Source organism: Thunnus maccoyii, chromosome 20 (genome assembly GCF_910596095.1).
Source record: "Thunnus maccoyii chromosome 20, fThuMac1.1, whole genome shotgun sequence".
NCBI classification, from domain to species: Eukaryota; Metazoa; Chordata; class Actinopteri; order Scombriformes; family Scombridae; genus Thunnus; species Thunnus maccoyii.
Window position 1 is genome coordinate 17834831 of NC_056552.1, and position 27975 is coordinate 17862805.

A 27975-nucleotide genomic window follows, 5' to 3' on the forward strand; every position below is an offset into this window, starting at 1 on the left:
TCTAATTTGTGTTTTGTTTGTCCATTTCACTTCAAGTGGCATCATTGTAGGTTTTCTGCCCATGCACAAGTTATGAAATTGCTAACAAGAGGGCTATGTTTGTTTTATTTGTGAAAGTAACTGTCATCCCCACTTTGATGAATGTTTGTTGCGTGAGTGTGTCCTAATTGTCCTCCTGGACAACAGCGTGTTTTCATTCTGAGTTGGCCTCCGGCCCAGGATACCCACTCAAACTCTGGTCCACTTGTCCAGAGCACTAAAACAATGCCGAGCTGCCGTGCCTCTTCAGAGAGCCACTGTCGGACAGTCCCCTGGGGGTGGGGTGTTTTCTGACGAGTCCACGCCAGATCTGGTCCCGGCACTCAATTGCTTCTTTGTCATTTCCTCCATGTGATTGTCAGTGCGGCTGAGCTGTGGCTCCATGGATTGCCTGTGTTCGGATACCTTGCATGGCTTTCATCAGGGGTAAGACAGAGCAGCTCGCCTCCCCCTCAACCACAACCGCAGCCCCCTCATCCTCCAACCATTGTTTCCCTATCGAATGAGACTTATTTTTTAGCCTCTCACATGAAGCATGAAATACAAGCTTTTATATTGGCATTGGCAGGTATTTAAACTTCTGATCTGATCCAGGCCGTGCTCATTAAATCGTCAAAATGATTTAACGTTTCGCTGCTGCCGCTGTGTGCCAGCATGGCATGTTTTTCCACTTAGGGATTCCAATATTTGTCTCTGTCATAAACACAGGGCATCTGGTTGCCAGTAGTGGGCTCAGCCTTCATTTAGACTTTGACATCGAAATGTGGCTGAAATCTTCAGAGAGAAGCTGCCTGGCTTCTCATTTAGCAGCTTGTGTAGGTATGATAAATGTTACTAATCACCTATTGACCCCGAGAGGTCAAGCCTTTGCCCTCTCGCCCATCACCCTCCTCCTTCCCGCTGTCTTCTCTCTGTACCCTGTGGATAGCCTTTATCTTGTTCAAGCAATATTTTGTCCACCAACAGATACCAGGCAACGTAACTATGCAGTTTCCTTTTTTGCAGTCAAGTGTGAGATTTTTTTTTTTCCCCCTTTACCAATTTATCTTTTCCAAAAATATCTGTTATGAGGCCTTTGAAATGAATGCATGTTGTGAATATGATTAGATACAGAGAGCCAGAGCAGATATGCTCTCCTTTCTGTGTTCTCAGCTCTAGTTTTGACCTCTGCACTTTTAATATCACAGCTAGTTTTAGGACTTTGCTGAAGAGATAAGTAAATAGAAGAATGTGTGAGATTATCGGGGAAATAATCTTCTGGAAGAAATTAATTTGGATGAAATAGCAAGGACAGGGGACTGCGAGTGTGTGCGCACACCCTCTCACACAGAATAGCTGTTCTGGATAGGGTTTCTGTTCTACTTTTTTTTCCCCCACTAGCAGTGTAAAGAATTACAGATGAGCTTTTGTTCTTTTGAAAATCCACCTGATAATGTCAGTAGCTGGCTTAGCTGGTTGGATTTGAAAGACGAAAAAGCAAAAAATAAAACAAAACCAAAAACAAACTCCAGTCCCTCCAGTGCCTGGCCCAGTGTTACACACTTTACACACTGGCCCACATTTTCTACAGTCCCCAGTGAAACATCTGTTCGGAGCTCTAAGAGTCGGATGCTGAATGTCATTTTCAAGGGAGAAATCTCAGAGTTGAAGAGTGCAGCACAGGTAGGAACAATACTGGCAACACAATAATGGCACCAGTATGATGCCAAGTTTTCTGGGTTCACAGATAGGCCTTTACCCCATCCTCATCCCCCTTCCCACCTAAGTATTCCACATGAGACTGATTGAGCCATTTCGTATTGCTAAGCTGCGTGAAGAGTGCTACTTTTATAATGAAAGAATACTGCTAAATCAAGGCTTGACAAATCTACTTTCTCCATGTCCCCACATTGAGGGTTGGCGGATTAGGCTCTAATTTTAGTTCCACTTATCTCTTCAGCTGCTTTTAAGAATTAGTTCCAAATAACAAAAAAGTGTGAAAAATGTGAAGGATTTTTGGGGGTTGGATGGGGGGGGGGATGGAGGGAGTTGGGTATTGTCAGGGAAGCAAAGCTGTGAAAAAGAGATTGTCTAAGTGGCTGTGCAGGCCTTTGCATGAGAGTTAAAATTTGCATACAAATCTCCAGAAAAAAAAAAAAACGGTATTTGTGGCGGCTGGGCAAAAAGGCAGTTGTTAAACGGAAATCTTGGAGGAATTTTTCAATCGCCATCATTCCCACCGCACAATGTCTCAAGTGGCTCCACCACCAAGATCACAAAGCCTGATGGAGTTTTCAAACAACCCCAGACCATGAAAGATTTAGCACAACTTTTTTTTTTTCACCTCTCACCGTCTCCCCCTCCCTACCTCCCTCACTCTTTCTCCTTCCGTTTTCCATAACACTCATAAACTTAAATCCTGGGCGTTTGTGATCGAAGCTGAATGTGTGAGGAATGAACACTTAGAAAAGCCACCGTGTGTTTCAGCTGTCTAGTTTCTAGTGGACATACTGCAAGTCAGCAGTCAGTTCATTTAGTCTAAACAAAATCACTTTTCTGGACATATTCTACTGTCACTAAGACGTGAGACTTTGGACCTTTCCATCTCACGTGTATTTGGCTACTGTGACACGTCATCAATACAAAACAACCATCAATACCCCACTGGAGGCAGTTGCATTTAAAACAATGGAGGACACAGCGTTGGTGTGCATTCAGCACTTTTGAATAGCCGTCAGCTTATTGATTCTCCTTCAAGGTCGGCATCAATTCCTCTCTCTGCCCCGTCTTTTCTGTTTGTGACAGCGGAGGGCAAATGTATGTTAAAGAAAAAAAAACTTGCTGTTCAATTGAGTTGGGAGGGGGAGACCCATAAAAAAAACCCACCATGGCAGTTTCCACTCACATTTGCTTCTCTTGGCGAGGAGCGTTTGTCGTTGCGGGCAGTGTTTGGGTGTGATTATGTAATCCATCAGGTAATTACCATAAAGAGGAGGAGGGGGGACGGGGGGCTGTCGAGGGGTTGGAAGGTAATAGTGGTGCTACTGATGATCATCGTCTAGCAACTGCCCAAGGGCAGGAATGTTTTGTGTGCCGATGTGTCCGACAGGTGGCTAGGAGACGCTAATTGATTAATGATCAGGGTGATATATGAGCCCCCGCGGCCAGCCTAAACATAAAGGCTCAGAGCACCGGTGTCGCCCTAAATCATTTCCAACCAGGCCAGTAAACCCAAAACAGTTCCCTCATTAGCATATGAAAGACCAATTGGGAGGGGGACTGTCCCTTCCAAGCCCTTTGTAGACCGCCTATTGTCAACATCCTGAGTCTGAATTAACAGGCTAGCGTTTTATGCCAGATGAATAATGACAACAAAGATGGTTTTATAATAAGGGTCACTCAGCACTAATGAAAGATTAACATCACCACAAACTAAGCCTTTGATATTATTTGGATTTTTACCCCCTTTTCTGCCCGTGCATGACTCTAACAAAAGCAACACTCACCTAGATGTCTACTGTTTGACTTCAGGAAATGTAAATTGCTGTTATTCTACTACAGAACATTAAATATCGCTTCACATCTCAAAGCTGAATGGATGTGTTTCTACCATGTGTTATAGTAATTGTAGTTTCTTATACCTAGAGGTGAGATAATTGACATACTTCTTTGCATAGGTGTTTTTACTCTGTTCCTCATGGATCTGACACATTTTCCATTCAAGCAATGCTGGATTCTTTGTGAATGATTGAACATTAGTGGAATTCACCTGCCCCCAGATGATCATATTTTGCACTTGGTGTGCCATATAACATTGTCACAGTGGATTAGTCTCTCTCAATCTCCCTCTCACTTCCCCTCTCTCTCTCTCTCTGTCTCTTCCTCTCTGACTCTCCCTCTCTCTGGTTATTTACCATTCCACAGGGGGCCTTGCGTGACCCTCTTCATTGTTTTGTTTGGATGACTCTGAAGGACAATGGCAGTCTGGAGCCTTGGCCGGCACTCAGCGTGTGTGAATCTGCATCTTTCCATTGGGAGTGCTGTCCTCCGATGTCAAGAGAGGTTATGTGATCTATGTGTGACTGAAGGGGGTTTCCACCGCTGAGAGTCAGTGCTTCAAGGAGAGGGGTTTATATTGTGTGTGTGTGTGTGTGTGTGTGTCTGTGCGCGAGCACACGGCCACTGGAATTTTATAGAACCAAGCGAGTTAAAACAACACATTGTGTCTGTTTGAATGTGAGCTCATGACTCTCGCTGCAGGGCTGCCATTCCCAAGTAACCACGCACTTGGAGACCGCTGGTGCACGCAATCAGTTCTTTACACATTTTTACTGATCGGCAGTGGAGGGCTACTGCTGTCGCAACGAGTCACTGAATGTCCCAGGACCGATGGATGATTTCACTCGAAGAGTGAAGAATCCAGTCCCAGGTGCCGATACTGGGCCGAGGACCAGGTGACCCTCTCCGTTTGGTGAGAACAAGTGCCCCTCGGCAATCAAGGCCTTCTAGGTGCTTTAAATTGGGTCCCATTTCGTAAGCAGATGGACTTGTCTGGCAAGGCTCCAACAGCAAGGGCCCCTTTTCCTGTGTGTGTATTATAGGTGAGTGTCTGTAGTGAGTTGCTTTCACCCCTTAGCAAGGATAAAGACGTGATTACCCCAGGCTACTCCTGTCCACTTTAATCAGCGTATACGCTCCGAGGCCAACACATGCGAGCCCAATCCACACACTTTTGTACATGCGCATAAATGTCCTCATTTCATCCTACCTGCTCTTTCTCTAAATTAGGCTGTTCTTGGTCAAGTGGACCAGTAAAAGCACTCCATTTAAACACCCTTCAGATCCACAAACAGGAAGCGAGGGTGTACAGTGAGACAGGAAATGAGATGAGGAATCATACAGGGCCTGGGCATAGTCCAGCTGATTGGCTGATTGTCAGGTTGTAATGGATACCAGAGGGACACATTAAAGTGTTCTCAGCTGGTGTAACAACCAGCAACTTATTACCAAGTAGAACTGTCACATGCGAAGCAACGTAACAAAGCCATGCTTTCACTGAATGAAAGGTAGGATTTGATGTAAAGCCATAACTTGCCTCTGAAGTCAGTATTATTATACATCTTTCAAATCCCACTTAAAGGCATAGTGTAACCTAATACAGGGACATCACTTTATTGGCTTTTAGAAACATTTGTCAGTGATGGATAAACTTCAGCAAGGTTTTGATGGAAGATGAGATTTTTGAGGAACTGATGAGTCACATTGGGGGGACATGTAATGAAAGCCATACAAGCCAATGCAAACAGGAACCCAGCAACACAAATCTTATAATGTTGAATGTCTGTTATCGCTATCAAGGGTTTTGATTCAAAGTTGTGGTGTTGTGCTGCATTATGTTGCATTATAAAGTATATCTTATTAAAATGGGGAGGACAGAACACCTTACAATACCGAGTAGTATTTGTTGCAGGCCTAATGCATTTGACAGCATATAAACAAAGTGTTCGTAATGTGTTTTCGCGCCCGTATGTGAATGAGTTTTGTGGTATTAGACAATACAAATCTTACATATGTCTGTAATGCAAAACTCTAGAGTTAATTTTAGGATTCAAATGACTCATAATCACCACTTGGCAGTCATGTGTCTTTGAATTTTCTCTGCTTCTTTGTTATACACATTTAGCAGGAAGGTGAGCTTATAGCCGATGCATGTGAGCGACATTTGCTAGCACAGAAACCGTAGCAAAGCTTGTTGCATTCATCCTCTAAACACTTCATGTGAACTTTGATATGTGATTCCTCATTAGCACTGAATTGAGGATTGTACAGTGGCCAGTTGGAAGTGTGTGATGCCCAAATAAAACAGTCTTTGTAGTAAAGATGAATGCTTTATTTTTGTCAAAATGCTATATTTATATCTCTGCTGTCCGACTGTCCGCAGGAGCTTGTGATAACAAATTAGTGTGAAATTCATTTGCTGCTTGTAAAATGGCACTACTCTGGCCTGGAGGGAGGGGATTTTTTTTTTTGTAGTGGTATCATGACCCTTCTAAAGAGCCATCATTACCATGGCTGTCAGGAGAGCTCTGTCCTGCTGCTTTCTTTGTTAACTGAAGTATAGAAACTTTCTTACTCACTGCGACAAGTGAAGTGAAATAAACCCAAACAGACCACAGTTTCAAATGTCATTGGTTTCTCTTGAACATGCTTTTGGAAAACGCTGGCCTGGTCCGCAGTTTTACGTTTTTATAGGAACCGAGGGATCCTGTAGCCAGGATATGCTAAAAAAGAGATGCTCTGTTTTCTCCTCTAAGAGAAAGACAGGGTAACCTCACTGCCTTTCAGTGCTTTTGACACACACCAATTTTCTATTCAAATATTATTGACCATGATTGTGCAGCTTTGGCATTTCTGTTGGATCTGTGAAATCCAACTAAGTGCCTTTTAACATGTGCAAACCACCATCCTGTAATTTTCATCCCGTTGTTTTTGGTTAAAAACAATCCCGCGGAACATTTTCCATGCTCTCTGCCTCACAAAGGTGGCGTTTATCAGGCTTCCTAAGTGACATGTGACTCTTTCAATTTAGATCTGCAACCAGACGTATTGGTAAACGCTGGGTATTTTAGCAACATGCCGAAACAAAAGGGCATTGTTCACATATTCGCTCCAAACCAGTGTTGCTAGATCCACGTCTGCGGCGGCCATTCATCTGTACAGCATCGGCCTAGCTGTCCTTCTATGAAGTGATGACACGCCACTTTAGATTTGTCTCTGTCTTGGCAATGAAGGCGCCTCTGTGTCCCTATTTGTGCATCAGGCTAAGGGGATTTCTAGGCCGCCACCTGATTCACATTGCTGTAATTGAGTTGTGGCCATAAGCACTACTGTGCCTGCCTAGGCCCTAGGTAATTCACACACCACAAAAGCACTGTTTTACTCCACTTTTCACATGATGTCTGGGGCACAAATGTAGCGAGTGAGAAAGTCCAATCTATTGGAAAAGGGCGGGGAGATTACAGGGAGTATGAGAGCGAAGGAAGGAAAAAGAGTGTAAGAGTTTTCGTGTAGTGAAGCAGTTCTGCGCCAGAGAGGCTAGGGAGTCACTGAGTCTGCAGCACGTGGATAAGGACCACAAAGCTCTTGGTTTCAAATATCTTTTTCTCTCTTTCTTCCTCTCTCCTCAGAGCTTAGGAGCTGCAATCGATTCAAGGGGAGATTTCCTTGGCCAAGGACAGGGAGATTGACGTTTTTGGGGTAAGCCCGAATTTGTCGCTCCTGTCAACTCTGGATAATTGGACTTCTACACACTTGTGTCTGTGGGTACCAAACACCATCTTGCTCTCTAGCATAGCATTGTTCCTCGTCATGTGACTGCCATATTGGTTTTGCGGTCACATTGAATGTGTAGCTCAAGATTGAGTCTTTTGTCTGTGTCCCCCCCCCCCCCCCCATGTCATATGTTCTGCTTTTCACTGCCACTGTAAAGGTCACTGTTTCTGCGCAGCGGAGCGTCTTTCCAAACCTGTCGAATCATTTTCACACACACACATATATATACACGCTGTACCGTTTAGTGGAGGTGCTGTATCTTGTGGTCTGCATGCCGCCAGTGGTAGGATCAAGTCTAATCCTGGATCTGTTGCATCAGAGCTGGAGCTGGCAGCAGGGAGCTTTGCTTCATCATGTTAAAGCGACAAAGACCAAATAGAAACAGCCATTCGTCATTAACAACTGGCTAGAGAAGAACTTGAACCATCACTGGAGTGATTTATTGGGCCTGATTTGTCTCCCTTGTATCGACTGCAAGAAATAATAATAATGTACTATTCATTTCGTTCTGTCATTTCTCTTCATTTCATTTCATCCCGTTTTGCCAGAATTGTGCTGCACTAATGACTGACAGAGAGGAGCTGAATCGTAGCCCCCTCAGACTGATGCTCCTTCTGTCCTGTCCCGTTTTATTTTGTACCAAGTTGTGTCCTCCTCTCCTGTCCTTTCCCTTCACGTCTTATCCTGTACCATCTTGTCGTGTCCTTTCTGTCCCTTCCCGGACCTGGGGCAAGGTGATCTCTTCCCCTAGATAATACCTCCCCCATACCATCCTCCAACCAAAAGCAAATACAGTAATAGCCAATACCCAGAATAATGCTGACTCCCTCCACAAATCGCCTACTTCATTGGATGCCCACGCCAGAGAGGGCGTGTGTTTTTTTTTTTGAGCACAAACACATATTCACACCCACAGAAGATGTCCATGTGTCGTAACTGGGGATGACAAGTGGTCTGGCAGGCACTCCCAGGCTGGCAACCAGTTTGGCACATTGGTGGCCTGATGGACAAGACCAAGGCTGGCACTTGGTTTTATATGCATACGACTCTGAATTTCTCTCTCCTCTTTTGTCTTTCCTCATCCTTTGATTTGTTTTCTTGGGGAAAGTTATCCCACTGTGTTGTCTTAGCTTTTGTGAGGTTAGAAACCGGTGAAGGCAGCCAGAAAACCATGTAGGAATTAAAGTAGGTCAGTTTTCGATTCAGTTTGGCTTTCCTTTTAGTTGTTTAGAGGACATAAAACCTTATTCACTTCATCTGTTCATAATGAAACGTCACACTTTTTGGAAATCATGTAATTATTCCATTAGCTGCTTCATTTACTCATGGCTGTTTTATTTTGTGATCTGGCAGAAGGTACATTCAGTACTTGCATGCAATCGTTTTCCATTTTCTCTCCCTCTCTCTCGCTCACTCTGTCACTGAGTTAGCAGGTTTGGGATTTTCATCTCCACGTAAAGCGGTATTTAACCCCCCCTTCCCCATCATAATTTAGATCCAGTCTCATAAGTGGGTTGGGAAGCAGCCCCAGCAGTTGATGTGGAACACATGCCTTTAATGATTCACACTCTGTGTGCGGTAGGTCGTGGTAGCTGCCGAACCCGCTGCCTCTCCCTCTGTCTAGAATGGGACTCCTGTGTTTTTTTTTTTCGGTGTTGTGTTTTTTTTCTTAACTCGTCTCGACACATGGAAACTTCAGTGAAGTTAAAATGTGTTGTTTATGCACAGTTGTTCCTGTGCAATGACACTTCTTATTCTCACCTCAAAGCTGGACAGCGTTGAATAATCAGCACTCGACACCTTTGTTGTTTGGCGAGACTTGGTTGTTTTTTGTCTTGCCACCATGCTACCGCAGGTTTCCTGCTGTGTTTTTAGCTGTAGCAGCCTTAACAGCTTTACTTGTGTGGCTTTGCCAATTTCTTTTGAAACATTAATGCTGCTTAGACATTTGTTTTTCATGTTCTTTCATCATGATGAATTTGATTTTAGTGTTTGGTGTATTTACTTCCACATTCTCATCAACGGATTCGATTTGTCACATTTGTCAAACCCCCCAAATTTGGAGAGTTATATTTGAGTGAACTACTTACAGCTCAGTTGACATTTTGTGCTGCTGAGCTCATTTGAACACATTTGAATAACAAGATATTCCGTGGCATCTTACTTCCTCACCATCAGCAGAATAACAGAAGTGGGCAGCTAGCACTGCTGCTCAATTAATTTGAGTTTTTTGGTCGTGAGTCTGCACTCCACCCGCAGTGCAAAAATGGAAAAGTTTGACAAGGCAGCATTCAAACAAACGCAGCTAGTGCCTTTCCCCTGTGCATTCATTCACTCAGCCACCTTTCATTGTGTGAATAATGGGGACTCTCTTGCTGTACAGTGAAAGAGCAGTGAAATGCGCCAGCACGTGACAGGGAGTGGGCGCTGTCCCACCATCCAAGCTGACATAAATTGCTTCCTGTTTTTGCTTTCACCCCGTTCCCCCCTAACCCCAGCCTATTTCTTTCCATCCACGCTTCCATCTTTTGTTCTTCCCCTTTTTTTTTCTGTCTATCTCTTCCTCTGTCTCGCCATCCTGGGTCCCACGCCCCTTCTTGTGGCCTCGTCTGACCTCTGCTTCCTCCACTCACTCACACATTCGCACATTTCTCTATCTCCTACCAAGCACACTGACTGGACATCACACATATACACGCGTGGTATGAAGACAAAGTGCCCATGTCCTTGAGATAACTGCAAGTGAACGACTCTTTCCTTACTGCACAGAAACAACCTTGTGGGTGGCCACAGCAATCAAGAGACTAACGCACTTGCTGACCTTGCTTGACAGCAGGGCTGCATATATTGTAGATGACTCAAGACATTACATCTATATGCCAGGCTGAGGCATTGTATCAATGTGCAAAAGTGATGCAGTCATTGTTTTGCTGGCAGTAATGGATCATATTTTGTCGTGATTCAAGGAAATGTTTGTGTGTGTTTTGGAAGTCAGAATGCCTTTTTGCATTAGTGAGAGAGTAATTTAGATTTAGCTCTTTTCCCACAAGTGCTTGACTTAATGCCCATGAGTTTACCAATCCTGTTAACTGTGTTTTTATGTGGTGGTGCTTGTTTTTACAATACCCATAATCCACAACATAACAAAGTGGCACTCGTAAAGCGTTGCTTTAATGAAACTATGCCTTTGTGCTTTTTATGTATTGTGTTTTGAGTAAATTGGTGTTAATCTGTTTAGGGTCATAAATAAGGCTTTTTGTTATAACTTGTTTTGTAAAGTTTGGTGCCCTCAAAGCTGGGTTTGGATCGTCTAGAGTGAGTGCCTGAGCTATGGAGTGTGTGTGTGAGTGCTGAAATTGATGACAAGACCTCCCTGGATTTGAGTGCTGCTACAAAGCATCACTCGATACTGTATGCAGTAAACCCCAGCCACTCTAGGCAAGAGGGCGTAGCTAACAGTACTGAGTAGTCTGCAGTTCCTCTTTGGGGCGCCTCCTGACAGGAACTTGGCAGCAAGGAAACATAAACAAATTCCCTGTGGTGGGCTGGCAGGCTGGGCGGCGCGGTTCCCCCCTGTTACCATACATGCACAGCACAGCGCAGCGCAGCGCAGCTCAGGCTAGCCCGCTCAGCTCAGCACCCGCAAGCTGTGAGAAATAGATCTTAAAGGGACAGGTGCCGCCTGTGTGCCTTAAAGGGGCGCAGGCCCACTCTGTATCCGCAGTCTGTTTTCCTTGTAGTCGTCACAGTTGCATAGGCCGACACGATTGCTTTCCACTGTATTGTTTCAGACTGACAGTGATGTGTGTTTCTCGTGGTGCACTGACCTCTCTGAGGTTTCCAGCAACACCATTCAAACGCTGCCTAGGGGAGGGAAATTGCTGCCAGGGGTCCCAAAATGGTTGTTTGTGCTGAGGTAGCAAAAAGCTTGAGCGATGATGATGTAACGATAGAAGTTCGGGAGACGGGAGGGAGGCCTTGCAGTCCAGTATGGAAGAAAGAAAGGGTGTGGTTGGCCAACTAGTCATAATACACACACGTTCTATATGCACATGCTCACACACACATGTGCAATATTGCCACAACCAAAATGCTTATTTATACATATGTATGTAGACTCTGCACTGCAGTTTTTTCTTTTTCTTTCTCCCTCTTTCTGTCTCGCTCTCCAAACACAGTGGTGTATTGTGCAGCCTGACCTGGTCTCTGTCCAAAGGCAAAGAGAACCCAGATTGCTGAAACAGAGGGCCCACTACCAACAGGCCGGCCAGGCTGTAGTTGTTATAGCCTGCTATGGCCTTCCAAACCAATGGGGACTGCTGGCTGAGCCCAGAAACTGTGTGTATGTGTGTATGTGTGTATGTGTGTGTGTGTGTGTGTGCGCGCACATATACATTCTTTTTGATCAGCTACAGAAAGGCTTTTTGGACAGCACTTGCAGGAGCCGACATGGCACCTCAGCGCAATTTCATAGGTGCTGGTAAAGGCATTTGCCTGACTTTTAATAGTTCTTCATCTCCACAACATCATCCAAAAGCACTATTTTCTACCACCCTTTGATGGCCAGTGGAGATGGGTCGCAGAAAAGATGGCGATGACGAGCAGTAGGAGGAGACCCTTCTCACTAGGAGGATTAAATATGCTGCATAGTGAATCTCTTTTTCACTCTTTTTTTTTCCTGGAGTGGTGATGGATGCAAGAACTAGCTCACAATCTGCCTCACTGGTTTCAGTCACCTGCCTGACTGGCTCATCCGTGTGTACTTTCATGTGTTAAGCACCTGTATGTGTGGCATAGTTTATTATGTATAGCACACTTTTAACAGACAGGGTTCTCTCTATTTACATATGTTGAGTGTTTATTTTTGATAATGGATGCTTTTTTAGATACATAGCATTTTGAGAGTACACAGATCCTTTTGAAAAATTAACACATTAATACTACCCAGCTAATCTAGATACAGGTTGTGGTTGGCTCAAGCTGTATTCATTTCCTTTAGGTGGAGGTAGCAGAAGGGTGGAAGGAGGAGTGGAAGAAGAGAAGGAGGTGACAGAAAGTCTTAGGATCAAGCTGTTCCACTGACAGAGCACAGCACAGGCAGCTCTGGTGACACTGCAGTGCACAGGAGGGAGGCAAGGAGAGAGAGCGAGAAACTGTGGAAGAAAGAGGAGAAGGAAATTGAGGAGAAGATAGCAACAAAAATGAGTGAGAGAGACAGAAAGAATCTTCCCCCACAGGAAGATTGTAGATGAGGACACTGAAAATGGAAGATTGAGAGAAGGAGACGAGGATGCACGCTCCTCGTGTGGCAGCGGGTCTCTAGGGATGCCATTAGCTTGTGCGTGTGTTTGTGTGTGTGCACGTTAGCGAGCAAGTGCACGCACAGTACGTGACGCTCTCCATTTAACTAAGGCTTTTCTTCCTACACGCACATGTCTATGTTTCTGTTGTGTGTATGTGTGTTCAGCACTCATGTGGAGTAAAACCTCCCACTGATGAGGTAAAAAAGACAGCATCGAGGGCCCCAGATGTATCTCCACCCCCCCCCCCCCCACACACACACACACCTCCTCTCCTAGGTCCCAGTAGGCACATCTCTGTAATGGTCCCCTATTGATCCTGAGGCCTCCTTGTCCACACTCAATGCCCATCGATCGGCACCTCGCAAAGAGTCTCAAAGGGCTGCTTCACATCCTGTGGCTCACCGTGTGTGTGGTGTGTGCAAGTGTGTAAAACAGCTCTCGCTTATATTTAAGAAAAGAAACCTGTGTCTGCATGTCTGCGTATGCATATATACATCTTCGTGTGTGTGTTGGAATGTGAGTCTCCGTACCTTTCAGACAACCTTCCTGTACATTAAAGTAGCCCGAGACCTTCACTGAAATTGTCCTGTTGCACCATGAAGTGAAGGCCTTCCTCTCATTAAACCATGAACCAGGCAGGCCTCCACATCTAAAACCTCGCAGCATAAAGACATAAACACCCAACATTAAAAGACTCGCTCAACCACTCTGCAGTCTCCCACAAGACAGACAAGACAGAAAAAAAAAAAGAAAAGACTCCCTCGCTTCCCATGTCAGAAAAAAAAAAGCCTGATTAATCAGTCAAGCCACATGAAAACTTTGCTTGTTATTGTTGCTGCTTGATTTATTAAAGGCCTGGATCTGGGTCAAGCATCCCCCCCTCCTCTCCGTCTCTCCTCTCTTCCTTCTTTTTTACCCTCTCTGCCTTTTTTTCTCCACCTAAATAAGGGCCCACCCCCCACGTCTCTTCCCTTTGTCTCTCATCTGGTTTTCTGTTTTTGTTAAAGGACAGTTGATTAATGGTGCCACAGACAAAGCCCGCAGTCTGCTCTCAGCCCGGCCTCAGATAGGGCTCCGCTCTAGGTAAACCAAAACACATGTGCTCTGGACAGCCACTGGGAACCCCTCAGGAGAGAGAGAGAGAGAATGAGAAAGAGAGAAGAAATTAACGACGGTAGTCGCTGATGTATTATATACGTTGATATAGGGTCCTTCCTGCACTGGAAAATGTGCAGAAAAAGGAAAAGGAGGAAGGATGAAGGAGTTGTATATAATATTTACAGAGCTGGGCGGACATGCTCAGGGTGTGGGAGTTTATATTGCTTGTGGTTACCTAAAATTTAGTCCCATATGTGTTTAATATAACCTTATAATTCTGCTCAGGCTCATTTTGCCACATATTTACTGATCTTAAAGTAGAGTATTAGAGACATTTCAACACCTGAGTATTGTTGCTTGCCTGCAGGCTCCACAGGAATGAGTCTTGTGCCATTGAGATTCTTGTCGGAGAGAATTGCCTTATTGAATGATAAAGGAGCATATTATCTCTTACTGCACTGAGAGCTTTATTGTCAAGTGTCTTCATAATGGTAGGGTTTGACACTCATGTCATACTTAACTGCTACACACATGTCTCTGTGTGTGTGTGTGTGTGTATTTATGTTTTTATGTAGCCTTGACATGGTCTAATTGGCTGTGCTTGCTGCCTAAGGTAAACATGTCTTCTCAGGAATTATTACCCAGAAGGTGTATTAGCTAATAACAATTATGTGTTCAGTTATGCTATATGACACTAACCTACTGAACCATTCAACTCTACTTCAATTCAGAGCCAAACCCCTTCATGTAACAATAAGCACATATAGACAGAATGTTTAATATGTTGATGATCTGTCCCTTTTAATGTCTCTTTGCTCTTAACAGGGACACAGTGTGCAGACATGACGATAGTGTATAACTCTGTATATTCACTATAGACTGTAAAAAAATAATGGATGTAGCCTCGGTGATGTCATGCATCGTTTTCTGGACTTCCGTTTTGAACCCTCGAGTTTGACATTGTGACCATTGCCATCTTGGATTTTTAGAGCCAGAAGTGACCATATTTGGATGACAGTGTGGAGCTAACTCTAACGCTAGCTGCTAGCTTGGTTAGCACGGTGCATTTACAGTCTATGGTTAAATGTGGTGATGCTAATACTAGTTTTCACTAGTGAAAAACAGCTTAACTTTCCTGAAATGAAAACACACTGAAATAGCGATGGCTACACCTGTACTCTGTGAATCTGGGGTCACGCCATGGTTAAGGTACCTAACCAACGTTGTTGCTGTGGTAGCGACTTGTCAATCACAACAAAAGTCATGCCCTAAAGCATACCCTGCTTTATCGTCTGTTTTATTCTAAATGGGACCATAATTTACAAAATGAACATGATGCTGTATTGAAGAAGACTTGATACTATTGATTGAGACCATAAACTCATTAGGAAACTGTTTACTGAGATAATAAATCAAGACGTCTTTTCTGAGACAGTGGAGTCGCCCCCTGCTGGCCATTAGAGCGAGTGTAGATTTAAGTCACTTCCGCATTGGCCTCACTTTTCAGATCCGGAGCTATTCACTTGACATCCTCCAAAGATTGAGAAGTGTTTACTGTCTGATTTATCTTTACACTTTAGAAAGAAAGAATTAAAAACAAAACACATTAAAAGTATTATGAAGTGGCCACTGGGTGACTAATACCTAAATCTCACTCTAATCTCACTAATTTATAACATGGCAAAATGTTAAAAATATTAAGTTCTAATCTCATGGTGATGTCTTCAAATTGCCTGTTTTGACCAACTAACTTGACAACCCCTTAAAGTTTCCAGTTTACAATGAAATAAAACAGATAAAACCAGGCAACAAGATGCATTTGTGTAGGTGGAACTAGAGAATTTGGTATTTTTAATTAAATGATTAACTTGAATGTCCCTTTTTCCTCTCAACCTGCATATTCGTAGTGTTAAACCAACAGTGCCACCACCCAGCCTGCAATATATGGGCCAAAGTAAGCAGGGATTGAGTGTTGGTTGGGAGGCAGAGAGATCCAGGAGGAGTCTAGCTGGTCAGCAAGGTCACATCCAACAGCAACACCACCAGCACTTTGCGAAATCTTGCACACCCAGAGGAAGGATGCAGCTCTCTTGACGAGTCTGTTGCAGTCATCCACTGCCTCTCACCCAGACAATATGTGCCTGCCAGCTTCCTGTCTTTCCCTGCTCACCCACTCCATGATCCCGATGCCTTCCTCTGGGTCTATGAGGGATTAGCAGTGGCATGTGGACAGTCAAAAGAGGAGGCAGGCAGAGAGCAGCCAAGCAGTGACTGTAGCCCTCAAGCTACACTGCAGAGCTAGTAGAAAACCATACTCCATATCAGTTGGTCTCATTGTTGGTCTGGACGCATAAGAGAGAAGTACTGGTTAGATTGGTGACCCATGCACTTCCAGTACAGCTATCCATTGATGGAGGAATGGTCAAATAGTTTCTGTGCAAAGCCTCTCTCCTGATTAGGCATAGTTGTTCTGTCTCCTGTAGTTCAAATCCCTGAAGGTTTGACACAGATTGGTGCGATTTCAAAGGCTGATGAGAAAATGCACAGGGGACTGTTCACAATAGGCAGGGTGATTGGGATTTGCTGCGAATTGGGACTGAGGTGGGTGTGTTCCTCTTAAAATAAAGGGAGCTGCATTGCCGGCAGGCCTCAAGCAGTCCAGGAGTGGGAGAGTATTTTTTTGCAATTCTGCACATGAAGAGTGGACTGAACCGCAGTGATCACTTATATTTCCTTCTTGGTACCATACTGACAAAAGGAAAAAAATGTGTCCCATGCCCCAGCTCCATATGCAATAAACTTGTGGTCAAAAATCAGCTGTGTGTAGAAACCAGCTGAATCAGAATGCGTTGGAGTGTGTGAAACATGTTTTCCCCCTTTATTTCTCATTCTGCTTTATGTGGTCACCACCCCACTGAAGTTTGATGTGCCTTACGTCTCCATTAAACGCAAGACTGACATTGTCATTGGGCGTTGCAGCGGACAGAGGACAGACTGAAGTGTGCGGTGAATCCAAGATTCAGCACACATCCTCGATAACTACAGCGATGTTTGTGGTTTTAGTATATGTGACATGTCACTTGTTGACACTCTAACCTGCTGCTGGGCCTAAGCACTGTAGTCCAAACATGCATGGTTGTCTGCTCTGATGAGCATGGAGTCAAGTGGCTCATCTTCACTTTATTAGACTCAGCGCTTGTTAATAATTCATGCCCCGCTTTCCCTGGAAGTAAAACCAAAGGCTCAGCTGCGCCTGTCTGTCCGTATTCGTTGTCGCTGGACATTTAAGCCTTTCATTTTGGACTACGAGTTATTTACTCACTTACCCCTCCCCACCCACCCGCCACCCCCCAACCTGCAATGTGCACCTGCCTGGATGAGCAGATGATGCTATAGTGCCAGAGGCAGAGGTAGAGCAGTTTTGGTGCAAATATATATTTATTTTTGTTGTTGTTAGCTTGTTTTTTTCCATCATTACTCTCCTCCTTCACTGTTACTCAAAGATAATGTGTACCTAGTACCCAATGTACTGTTTCTCTCTCCATCTATCCCCAGGGAGTGCCTGTTCTCTTTATTTTAGTTTTTTTTTTTTCTCTCTTCTCCCTGCTCATCATCTCTTGTTGCACTATGGTGTCAGATTTAGTTATGTATGCACCCCATGTCTTTGATCCCCACTGCACTCCTGTGTTGTGTACATTGCATAACCACCTGCTGCTAAGCCTAGAGATAGACCTCAACTCTCTCTCTTTCTCTCGTTTCTCTCTCTCATTCTTCTTTTTCTGACACCCCCCTCATCTTACTCTTCCTTCTTTGGCAGCAATCCAGGTCATCACTCCTTTCCTCCAAGCCCAAACCTTGAAAGTTGGAGCAGTTGGTCTCCTTGCCACTTGTAGTTTCTGCCTCCGTATTTGTCTTTTTCTTCTCCATTCTTGCTATCGTCGTTCCACTCCTCTATTTTCCTATCCTTTTCTCCTCTCCCTACTCATCTGCCTCTCCCTGCCTCCTGCTCTCCACTCTCCCAGTGGTCTCATTAGACATGAAGGAGGCTGTCTGGTGTGTATGTGTGTATGTGTGTGTGTGTGTTCTCTTAGGCAAAGTCTCACTTGACTGAGCATGCCACTTGCACTAGCGGGGGCCTGGGCTCCATTATTACTGCAAAGCTGTCACAAACAGTATATAAAGTAGCCTCCTGTTGCCGAGTTGTGGGTGAACAGTCTCTTCACAACAGCAGCTACCGCTGTTCAGCCTTCCCTGCACTACAGTGAAGCAGCGGTTGCCATGCTTGTAGAAACCAACATGCACCTACACAGATATATAGACAATATAAACAGAAATGTTCTATATATATGCACATGCATGACATGGATATAATTTTGCCAGCACATGCTGCTCCTGACACTCAAAGCCACATACCAAACACATCTGTCTCTTCTCTATAATGACACCCCACCTATGTGGTCCAACCTGTGGGATGTCTGATGCCCCTCTGTCTTCCTCTCTACTGAGTGAGTGAGTGATTGTGTGTGTGTATGTGTGTGTGTGTGTGTGTGTCCACCACTGTTTTGCTAGTGTCCAGTTACAGGGATGGGGCCGTGTGCAGGAATGGGCCCCCTCTGCTGCCTCGCTGTCAGGCCTGACCCCGACAGGTCAACGTCCATTACCACATGAAACCTAAATGTCAAGCACGGCCCCCCTGCTATAGCCATTTGTCTTTCTCTGTGGGTCAGTCGGCCTGTACAAACGCACACACACACACACACACACACACACACAGCCTGAAGCCCATGTACAGACATCCTCCACAACAAGAGAAATGTATATTATCTTAGAGATTACAGGATGTATGGATATATTTGAATATATACGTAGCATGTTGCATTAAAGCATAAATGAATAGCAACAGGGGATCCATCTGTCGATATTCATTTCGTCCAACAAGTTTGACATTATCAGTTCTGTTGACTGATTGGACCCAGCTGTTAGCCAACAGTTGTTTAGCTTTAGCTTATCTGTGAGTGGACTGACTAACCCTTGGTGCTGATTATGTCCAGAAAGTCAGTGGACAGAGACAGAAAGAGTTATAATGTAGATGCAGTGCTTTTTTTTCACTTTGAAAAATGCACTTTGAAAAAAAAAAACCTTTTAGAGTTGTTTTTTCTCTGTTTACTGACAGTTAAATAAGATTTGTCCTTGTGAAGCATTGAAGAGAAAAAAAAAGACATCCTTTACATTCCTTACTTTAGCAATCTCCTTTGTCTCTTGATCTTTATGATACAACGTCACATCATGAGAACAATCCCTGAAGTATCACCTATTCAAACATTTACCCTGTTTGAAGTTTGTTTTCTTAAGCCTTTATTTATTCAGGGAAGCTTCACTGAGAAGAAGCCTCTCTTGTGCAGGAACGCCCTGATCACATTCACACAGTCATACCTGGAAGCCGCCCAGTACAACCACAGTCTGATCTGCCGGCCACTGAGCAGCTCCACTGGAGCAGTTAGGGTTAAAGGCCTTGCTCAAGGGCACTTCAGTGACGGTAATGAAGGAGGACGCTGTTGCCTTTGAGACGATAAAGCATGGAAAACATCTTGAGAAACTTAATGCACCCTCATTTGCTCCCACTCACCTCATGCAATAAGTCCTGTTCACTCCTCTCTCCACCAGTTGAGGTGGAAAAAGCATTTTTTCCTCCTGTGTTAAACAACCTGAACCACTATACAGTGATGAGCCCCAGCAGCTATTATCAGAAAGTGTACCGGCCAACTCCATCACTTGTTCCCCACATTACTGAGCAACAGCCATCCATTTTAATAGATAAAGGACAGAGAGACCCTGCATCTGGGAGTGTGTGTTACGAAAGCTACACACACACACACACACACACATGCAGATATATAAACACACAACTTGTTTACAGGAAGCTGTCAGCCATGTGTCCTTATGATAAATAAACAGGGAAGCATCTCCTTTTTAATGATGGCATATGCGGGCCTGCGCGCCGAATATTGATGCAAAGATTGAAAGCGTTCTCAAGGGCCTCTCCAACATGACGCATGGCTCTCGCTCTGTATTTTTTCTCTCCTGCCCTTCATTTTTACCCCCCCCCCCCCCCCCCGCCCCTCTCCATCTCCCGCCCCTCTCGGCTCTCCTTTTATTTATCTAAGACAGCGGCTTGTGCAGGGGTTTGTAGACGTGAGAGATGCCATAAACACATTTATCAAAGAGAAGGGGGGGGGGGGGCTGCCAATAGGGAAAACATCAGTAACATGAATGAAAAGAATGTGATAATAAAAACAGAGGGAATCGCATAATAATGAGAAAAAAAAAGAATGTAAACTGAGTACCTTGGGGATAGCAGGGGGCATCCAATAGGGAACAGGTTGTTTTTGAGTTTTCACAAACCTGAAGCATAGTAGCTCGTCACCTGCTACCGGTGGCAGCTCAGGATAACACAACGACGACGCCACCTGCATCAGCAGTCTGCCCGTGTTGCGCAGAAGGTGCCGTACTCCTCGCTTTGGTAAATGTTTCATTGTTTACGCCGTCTCCGTCTCTCTTTCTTCTCCATCTCTCCATCCTATATGCATATTGGTGAGTGCGCTCAGACACTGGCAAGCTTTTTGTGTTGTTTCAGTGTTAGTCAAGCGTTTGATGTCTGTCTCAATTGTTGTTCATTGGCCTCTCTGGGCCGAGATCACAAGCGGCATTTATTAATCTGCAGGTTCAGGCTCACAGCTGAGGGACGGCTACCAGCAGGTCCCCCACATGCTTTTTTTTTTTTTTTTTTTTTCAGCGGTTTAACGCTATATGCTGCCCCCCCCCCCCCCTTTTTGACTATTAGCAATTGACCTACTTTATGAGTCTAAACTTAGCTGCACTCTACCCGAGGCAAAGGAGTGAGTTGATCGTTTTACTGGTGGTGGGGGTGGTGGGGGGGGTCAGAGCGTTATCTGTGCTCCACAAAGACAAAGGGTTAATTGATGCATGCTTGTGTCACTGTGCTGATTGCTCGCTTTTTTGCCTTGTTAGCTTTTTTAAGCTGCTGTTTAACCCCATTATCTGATTACTTTATATGTGTAGGGTTAGGGACTATTTTTGTGTGTGTGTGTGTGTGTGTGTGGGAGTCGTAGTTGCCTCACAAAGATGAAGAGCTCTCTCTTTACCTAAGGGGGATGGGGTTTGACAGTACTGTAGCACCCCCCCCACCCGCCCTCCATCCTTCTATCAAAGCCCCCCACTCGCCTCACCCACCATCCCCCCACTGCTGATAAATGTGTTTTTCTTAAAGGAAGGAGGTGGTTGGTTGAGAGGAGTCTCTTTTAATGTAGCTTTTTTTTTCTGTATGTGTGTGTGTGTGTGTGTGTGTGTGTGTGTGTGTGCGCGTGCGTCTTGCTGCAGTGCAGGGCCGTGCAGCAGGGCTTCAGGCAGGCAGACTCGGAGGCAGGCCCACAACCTCGACCCCAGCATCATTTGTTTGGACGAGGGCCGTCAGCGCCTGTCGCGCGGCCCATGATGAAGTGTCAGTCGGTAATTGTCCCCGCGAAGCATCCACATCTCAGGGGGTGATGGGGGGGGGGGGGGGGGCCGGGGAGGATGGGGGAGGCAGGGAGCTGACAGAGAGAGAAATGACACCCTGGGTTCCTCCTATTCTCTCTCTCTTTCTCTCTCTCTCTCTGTCGGTGCTTTTCACTCCCCCTTTCTCTAGGTTTTCTCTCCAGTCTTCCTACAGATGGACCTCATATGAAGGTTACTATGTGCCTGACTCAGACCAGTGGCTCATGGAGCTTCAACTAGGGCCCAGTGGCAACAAAACATTGTGTCTCTCCTGCACATTTGTGTGTGTCTGTGTATAAAGTTGCCCAGAGTAGTCTTTTCAGTCCTCCTCTGGCTCTGTGGATGCACATTATCAATAGACAGCATGTTTAAACCTTGCATATTGTCCTTCCTCTATTATCCATCAACCACTCCACCTCCTCATTCAATCTTCCATTATTTTTGTCTCCTATTCCCCACATCCCAATTTTCTCTTGTGCCTTGTACTAAAAATGGCCTATTTATTTTGGTAAGAGTCTCTTGAAACCTTTTTGGCCCAAACAGCGGCTGCTAGTTCTTGCCTGATCTTCTTGAAAATACACATATATTTTTTTCCAGTCCTGGTCGTTTTGGTAATTAGATTTCGCACGGGGCTTATATTGATCGAACAATGTCTCTATGTAATGAAAAGCTTTTACAGGTCGCACAGCAGCTATTTATAGTGCGATCCATAATGCGTTGCCGTACGACGGGGGCTCTAATGCACATCGCCCAGGCTCCTGTGCATAAATCGCCAGCAGAGGTATGAAGTCAGAGCCCAATGTAAGTAATTCTATGATGGAAGAGCAGGGGGTCGAAAAGACGGGGAGGAGAGGAGAAAAGAGAGATGGAGTAGAAGGAAAGATTAAAGAACAGACAAAGTATCAGGTGAAAGAAGAAGGAAGAGAGAGGGGAAATATGAAAAACAGCAAGGAGGAGAGAGGATCCAACACGGAAAAGAAGAATAGAAGATGAATGCTGAAAGGTGGGGAGGGCAGGAAATGGAGATACGGAAAGAGACGAGGCCAAGAGAGGCGAGCATATGAAGGAAACCACCTTGAGATATGAGTCCTTTATTTTCCAGCTTCCTCATTCCTCTATAAGAACCCCCCCCCCCCCCCCCCCCCCCCTTACTCCCCCCCAATCACCACCTTTACAGCGATAGGATGAAAACTGTAATACATGCTAGATCAGCGATAGGGTTCCTTTATAGAGGAAGGACGGAAGGTGAGGAAGGAAGAATGAATATAAGAAAAAAGCTTTTGGCCAAAGAATGAGGGGAAGGAAGAGAGAGGGAACAATGAAATATGGGAGAAGAGTGAAAAAAAAAAAAAAAACCAGAACCAGAAGATGGAGACTCCATTATTTTGGCATGTGGCTCTCAATGACACCCTGAGGACTGCAGGTGAATTAGGTGGAGGCAGATGGGAGGCCTCCAAGTCCACGTCCCACTGTCTGTCTGTCTGTGTTTGTTGGCTGCAGGTTGAACACAACCTGCCACTCCTGCTGTCAAAATGAGGACCCTTCTCCTCTTTCTCCCTCTCTCTCTTTTGCACACACACTGTCTCTCCCTCTCTCTTTCTCCATACATACATACATACATATATATATATATATAATATAAAATGGGGCACTGGCCTGGAGTGCTGAACCAGCTCCCTCTGGAGCAACACTCTCTCTTTCTCTCTCTCCCTCTCCCTCTCCCTCTCTCTCTCTCTCTCTCACACACACAGCATGAACACCCTCTGATCATACAATACAGACGCTCCTGGATGCCCTTGCACATGGTGTGATACGCACACACACCCGCAGAAAGGGGGGAAGTGAAGGAAACCACAACCCCCCAAATTATGCCCCAGTCTGTTAGATGATGAATCTGCTTGGTGATTAGTTAGTTGAGGAGGGAGGCGCACTGCTTAGGCCCTTTAATGGGCCATAATTTGGAAGATAACTGTATTGTCCTATCTCTCTTGACATTTAAATCTAATCAGACCCTGCTGGTTAGCACTGTGGTCCAAGACGGGGGAGCCTGGGAGGGATGAAAGGCAGCTAGTGGAGAGGGATTGCCCCATAGTGGGTTATTCATCCCTATGGGCTGAGGCCAAGCAATTAGAAGCAAGGCCCAGGCAAACGCATTGTTATTTTTTATTTAGATTTTGTTTAACTGACAGTCAGTTTACAGAGCTATTATAAATTCAGTAAGATAATAGCACAACAGATATATCCCTTCTCAATCCCTTTCTCCCCCTTCCCCTTCCATACACACAAACATCACCAGGGAGCCACTCCAAGGCCTCTTCTCTGCTCCTTATTACCACAGATGAGATGCTCAGTTTGATTAACACTTCTCTTTCATCCTCTTCATTAGCAGAGGAAAGCCACTGCAGCAGCCGCGGCCCATGAAAAGAGGGCATGAATTAGAATCCACTTATTCCATAGACTGCCACTAATTCCACACAATGGTGGTTAATGGCGGGGAGTAATAGGAAAAGGGTGTTTCTAATTGTTTCTTTGGATGGTGCAGTGTGCGCCGCTGCAGCTGTTTCCGTACAACGAACCAGGCCGCTCAAATAGCCTGAACAAAGGCCAGCGCCGGTGTTGGAGGGCCCGCACGACTCAGTTCGATAGAGCTCACGAGCAATAAATGCGTGTAGACGAGCCAATTTCCTCTGGCGAAGCGTCCTGCGGAGTGCAGGAGTTGGGCCTCAGTCAATGAGAACCACCTGGTGCTGAGGGAAGTGATTAGGGTTGGCACCACAGTGAGCTAAGAGCTGTTTTGTTAAGGAGGATTGAGATGCGGGAAGAGAAGGGGGGGTGGGGGGGGGCTCACCCGAGTTTGGCTTGTTGGAGAAATATTGACGTTAGGTTTTTGTCAGAGCAAGATCTAAGGCATAATGTTGTTTAGTTGGTGCTCAATTAGCAGGAATTATTTTGGTTACAGCATGTGTTTTGCGTTTTGACGCTGCTGCTGATTGCCTACTCAGTCGGAGCGTGGGACATGCCACAACAGTGGGGTTTGTGGGTACAGCTCCCACACTGACTACACACATTCCAACTTAGAAGTCAAAATAGTTCAGAGAGTGGCTAACCATGGAGAGGATGAACACTTTGTCTTCATTGATAGGAATTTTGTTGCAACCACAAAAATCTGTCTGTAAATGCACAGAGAATGGTGATAATATCTCCAGGGTATAGAGGTTCATTTGCAACAGGGGCCACCCATACTACAAACAAAACTCTGAGCAAAAGCTCCATAAAATGCTATTAAGTGTGCTTTGTTACAGTGTGTCTCTGTGACATTGAATGAAAACAGCCATTACAATAGTCATCTTGAATGTATTAGTGTATATAAGCTTGGCCTGGCAAGGTGACCCCCAAACCTTTTTCATGTCAAGGACTTCAGAGGAGGCCAGAAACCCCATCTGATAAAAAAAATGTCATGTGCTAACTATTATTAGTGTAGAAAAGATCCATTAAAAAACCACTCATTCGGTTGACTTATCTTAAATTAAAGGATGACTCCTGTTTATTACAACTTTCTATACATCTGGCCATCAGTTATGTTAACATTGTACTCCTCAAGGTAATGCCCAAGATGCAGGAACATACTACAGCAAAGCTAGCCATGGAAAGAAATGAACATGGAAATGTCAGATGTGAGCACACCCAGCAGTAGGGCTGCAACTAATGATTATTCTCTTGATTACTCATCAATCATTTAGTCAGTGAAATGTTAAAAAATAGTAAAAAAAAATGTTTTTCACAGTGATGTCTTCAATTTGCTTGTTTTGTCTGACTAACAAAAACCAAAAGATATTTAGTTTAGTGTCATATATAACAAAGAAACATAGCAAAACATCACATTTCAGAGGCTGGAAGCAGAGAATTTGTGGCATTTTTGCTCGAAAAATGACTGAAACAATGAATTGATTATCAAAGTAGTTGGTGATAAATTTTCTTTCGATCGACCAATCGATTAATCAACTAATCGTTGCAACTCTACCCGGCATGTTTGTAATAATCTCTCATTAAACTGTAACTGTGTGTTTTATAACAGACAGTAATTAACTCGGTGTATATGTTGTTATTATTACCCGTAGGAATGACGACCAATACTAAGAAGACCCAAGTTACAGCAACCCCGAGTTCTCCTTTATATTAAATAAAACATAATCACAGTGCTGCTCATTTTCCTAGAGACAACCCCCTAGAGCTCAACCTCTGAGCCGCTGCAACATTAATCTGAAAGCTCATTCACTTTGATGTTTCTTTAATTTATTTGACCTTTTAATTTAACCGGGCATGTCAGATCCTCCTCTGCTACCTAGCGCTCACTCTGCGTGTGTGTGTATGTGTGTTGTGGTCAAAAGGTTCAGTGTTGAAAAGTGTTGCTCTCTCTGTGTGTGTGTTTGTGTGTGTGTGTGTGTGTGTGTGTGTGCGCACACCCGCCTTCACACAGGGGTTATCACGGTTGAGTGAATGTTGGCTCGAGGACAGTAGCGCTGATCACATTTGATGATGGAAATACATACCACAGAGGATTGTGTGTGTGTGTGTGTGTGTGTGTGTGTTTATGTGTGTATGTGAGCAATGGCAGGGAGATCAAGGAGGTCATGCCTCTGGCTGGCACAAATCTCTCTGTCTCTGCTTGTTTGTCTTTTTTTTTTTTTTTTCTGCTGAATCTTGTTTTTGCATCTCATATCCCTTTTTTTTTTTTTTTTTTACCCAATCCACCTGCTCCTTCTGCTCATTTCCTATTCCCTTTAGGAGATCAATGCATTCTCCCATCATTCTCCATTTCTTCATTATGTCCCACACTCCACTGTACTGGACTGCTCTCAGGCTTATGTGTCCTCTGCCACCCTGTCTCCTCCCTGCCTCTCTCTAGCGTCTCTCTCTCTCTCTCTGTCTCTGTCTTTCTTTTTAATCTCTGTTCATCTCTTCATCTCTCCCCAGTCTGGATCTTGGCATTTAGGCCTCTAATTGAGCTGGCGTCACTTGAATACTTCATAAAGCAGGAACAGCAGAGAATCCCATCATTGTTTTCTGCTCTCAGAGAGTGTGTTGCTGTGTCTATGTGCGTGTGTGTGTGTGTGTGTGAGAGAGAGAAAGTGAGTATTAGAACAAGGGAAATAAAAAGTATGAAAGATTTAGCAATTTTATTAATGTACATGCCAGATTTATTTGTGTTCTGCTTATATTGGTGTCTGTTTCACAATCTCAGCTGTGTACCTTGGCTTTAGGTTTGTGTGCTGAGTGCATGAATAATGTGATCATATTTTCCAAGATATCCATAATCATTATAAACAGATAACTTTCATTTTAAAGCAATATTCTGTCTGTAGAGCTGAAAAAATCATCCGTCACTCGGTCATCAGAAGATGATACAGCAGCTGTTTTTGTAATTTATCGTTGAAGTCATTTATCAAAACAAAAATATCAAAAATCATTTGGTTTCAACTTCTATGATGTGAGGATTTGCTGCATTTCTCTGTTTTATTTTATTGTAAACTGAAGATTTTTTTGGGGGGGGCTTTCGACTGTTGGGTGGACAAAATAAGACATCTGAAGTCATCACCCTGGGTTCTGGAGAATAGTTTGTGACATATTTCACTATTCTCTGATGTTTTATGACTAAACAATGAATCAATTAATCGAAAAAAATTATCATTAGTTGCAGTCATACATGACTAATTTGCTCAATGAATGTCTGATACGAAACAGTCATGAGTCATCTTATAGCCTAGTGTCTTGTTAGCCTTTCCTTTGGAAGAATTCAAGTGACGTGTTTCATATTTTCAGCAGAATAAGCAGATTTGGTTTCTTTTCTGAATAAACAGAGGAGGAACTGGGTTGTTAGCGTGAAGTGTGAGTAATTGCACAACGACTTACATTCAGAAACAGTCTTTAAGTTTGATTACCATCTCCCGCTGATGCAGTACCAGCAGTTCCTATTAGTCAAATGTCACAACTCAAAGTGGGAACTTTTTTACTTCTGCGTTGTGATGCTTTGCTTCAGATAATTATTTATTTATTTGTATACAGTAGCACTCTTGGTGACAAAGTTGCACATAACACACTATCATAAACATACTGTCCTTGAGTATAAAATCAGTTGGAATTATAAAAATCGGACCTGGCATGCACACCTTCTACCTTCCCTGAAGAACTGCCCTGCCTGATCTCCTCATCTTCTCAGCTTAGACACCATCCCCAACACCCCCCCCCCCCCCAAAAAAAATGAAAATGAAATGAAGCAATAGCCTATTCCTTTTCCAAAATATGTTTGACAGCTACTTCAGCTCTCCACTTACAAATCCCAGCACACACTTACACACACACACACACACGCACCCGCGCAAATACCTTGGAACAAATCCCTGGCTAGCTCCAGTGTGCTGCAGAGGTACTGATCAATCAGGGTGATGTTGTGTGGTCTCCTTTTTTTTGATGCAGTACATAGCTGTAATCTTCACCTTTCGCTTTCTGCTTTCAAGGCCCTGAGGCAGAGTGTGTGTGTGTGGTTGTGTGTGTGTGTGTGTGTGTGTGTGTGTGTGTGTGTGTGTGTGTGTGTGAGACAGAGATAGAATAAGGTTGTTGTACTTTCAGCGAAGTTAGCTTTTTCTGGAGAGAGGGGCAGAGGAGGAAAGAA

At 44.4% G+C, this 27975-nt stretch overlaps 1 protein-coding gene across 16 annotated transcripts in view; it reads left to right on the top strand.

Annotated features, from left to right (window-relative positions):
- The window catches only part of raraa (retinoic acid receptor, alpha a), a 149884-nt gene that overhangs the window by 10334 nt on the left and 111575 nt on the right, over nt 1-27975 (top strand). For 5 of the 16 annotated variants that reach the window (XM_042397280.1, XM_042397290.1, XM_042397284.1 and 2 more), the window contains exon 2: nt 7206-7275. The exons of 3 other annotated variants lie outside the window; for them this stretch is intronic. The gene's annotated coding sequence lies outside the window, so the exon portion shown is untranslated. Of the gene's footprint in view, nt 1-3942; nt 4126-4168; nt 4620-7205; nt 7338-21149; nt 21279-27975 lie in introns of those variants that run through there. 8 more of the 16 variants (XM_042397281.1, XM_042397282.1, XM_042397287.1 and 5 more) reach the window with 6 other exon arrangements.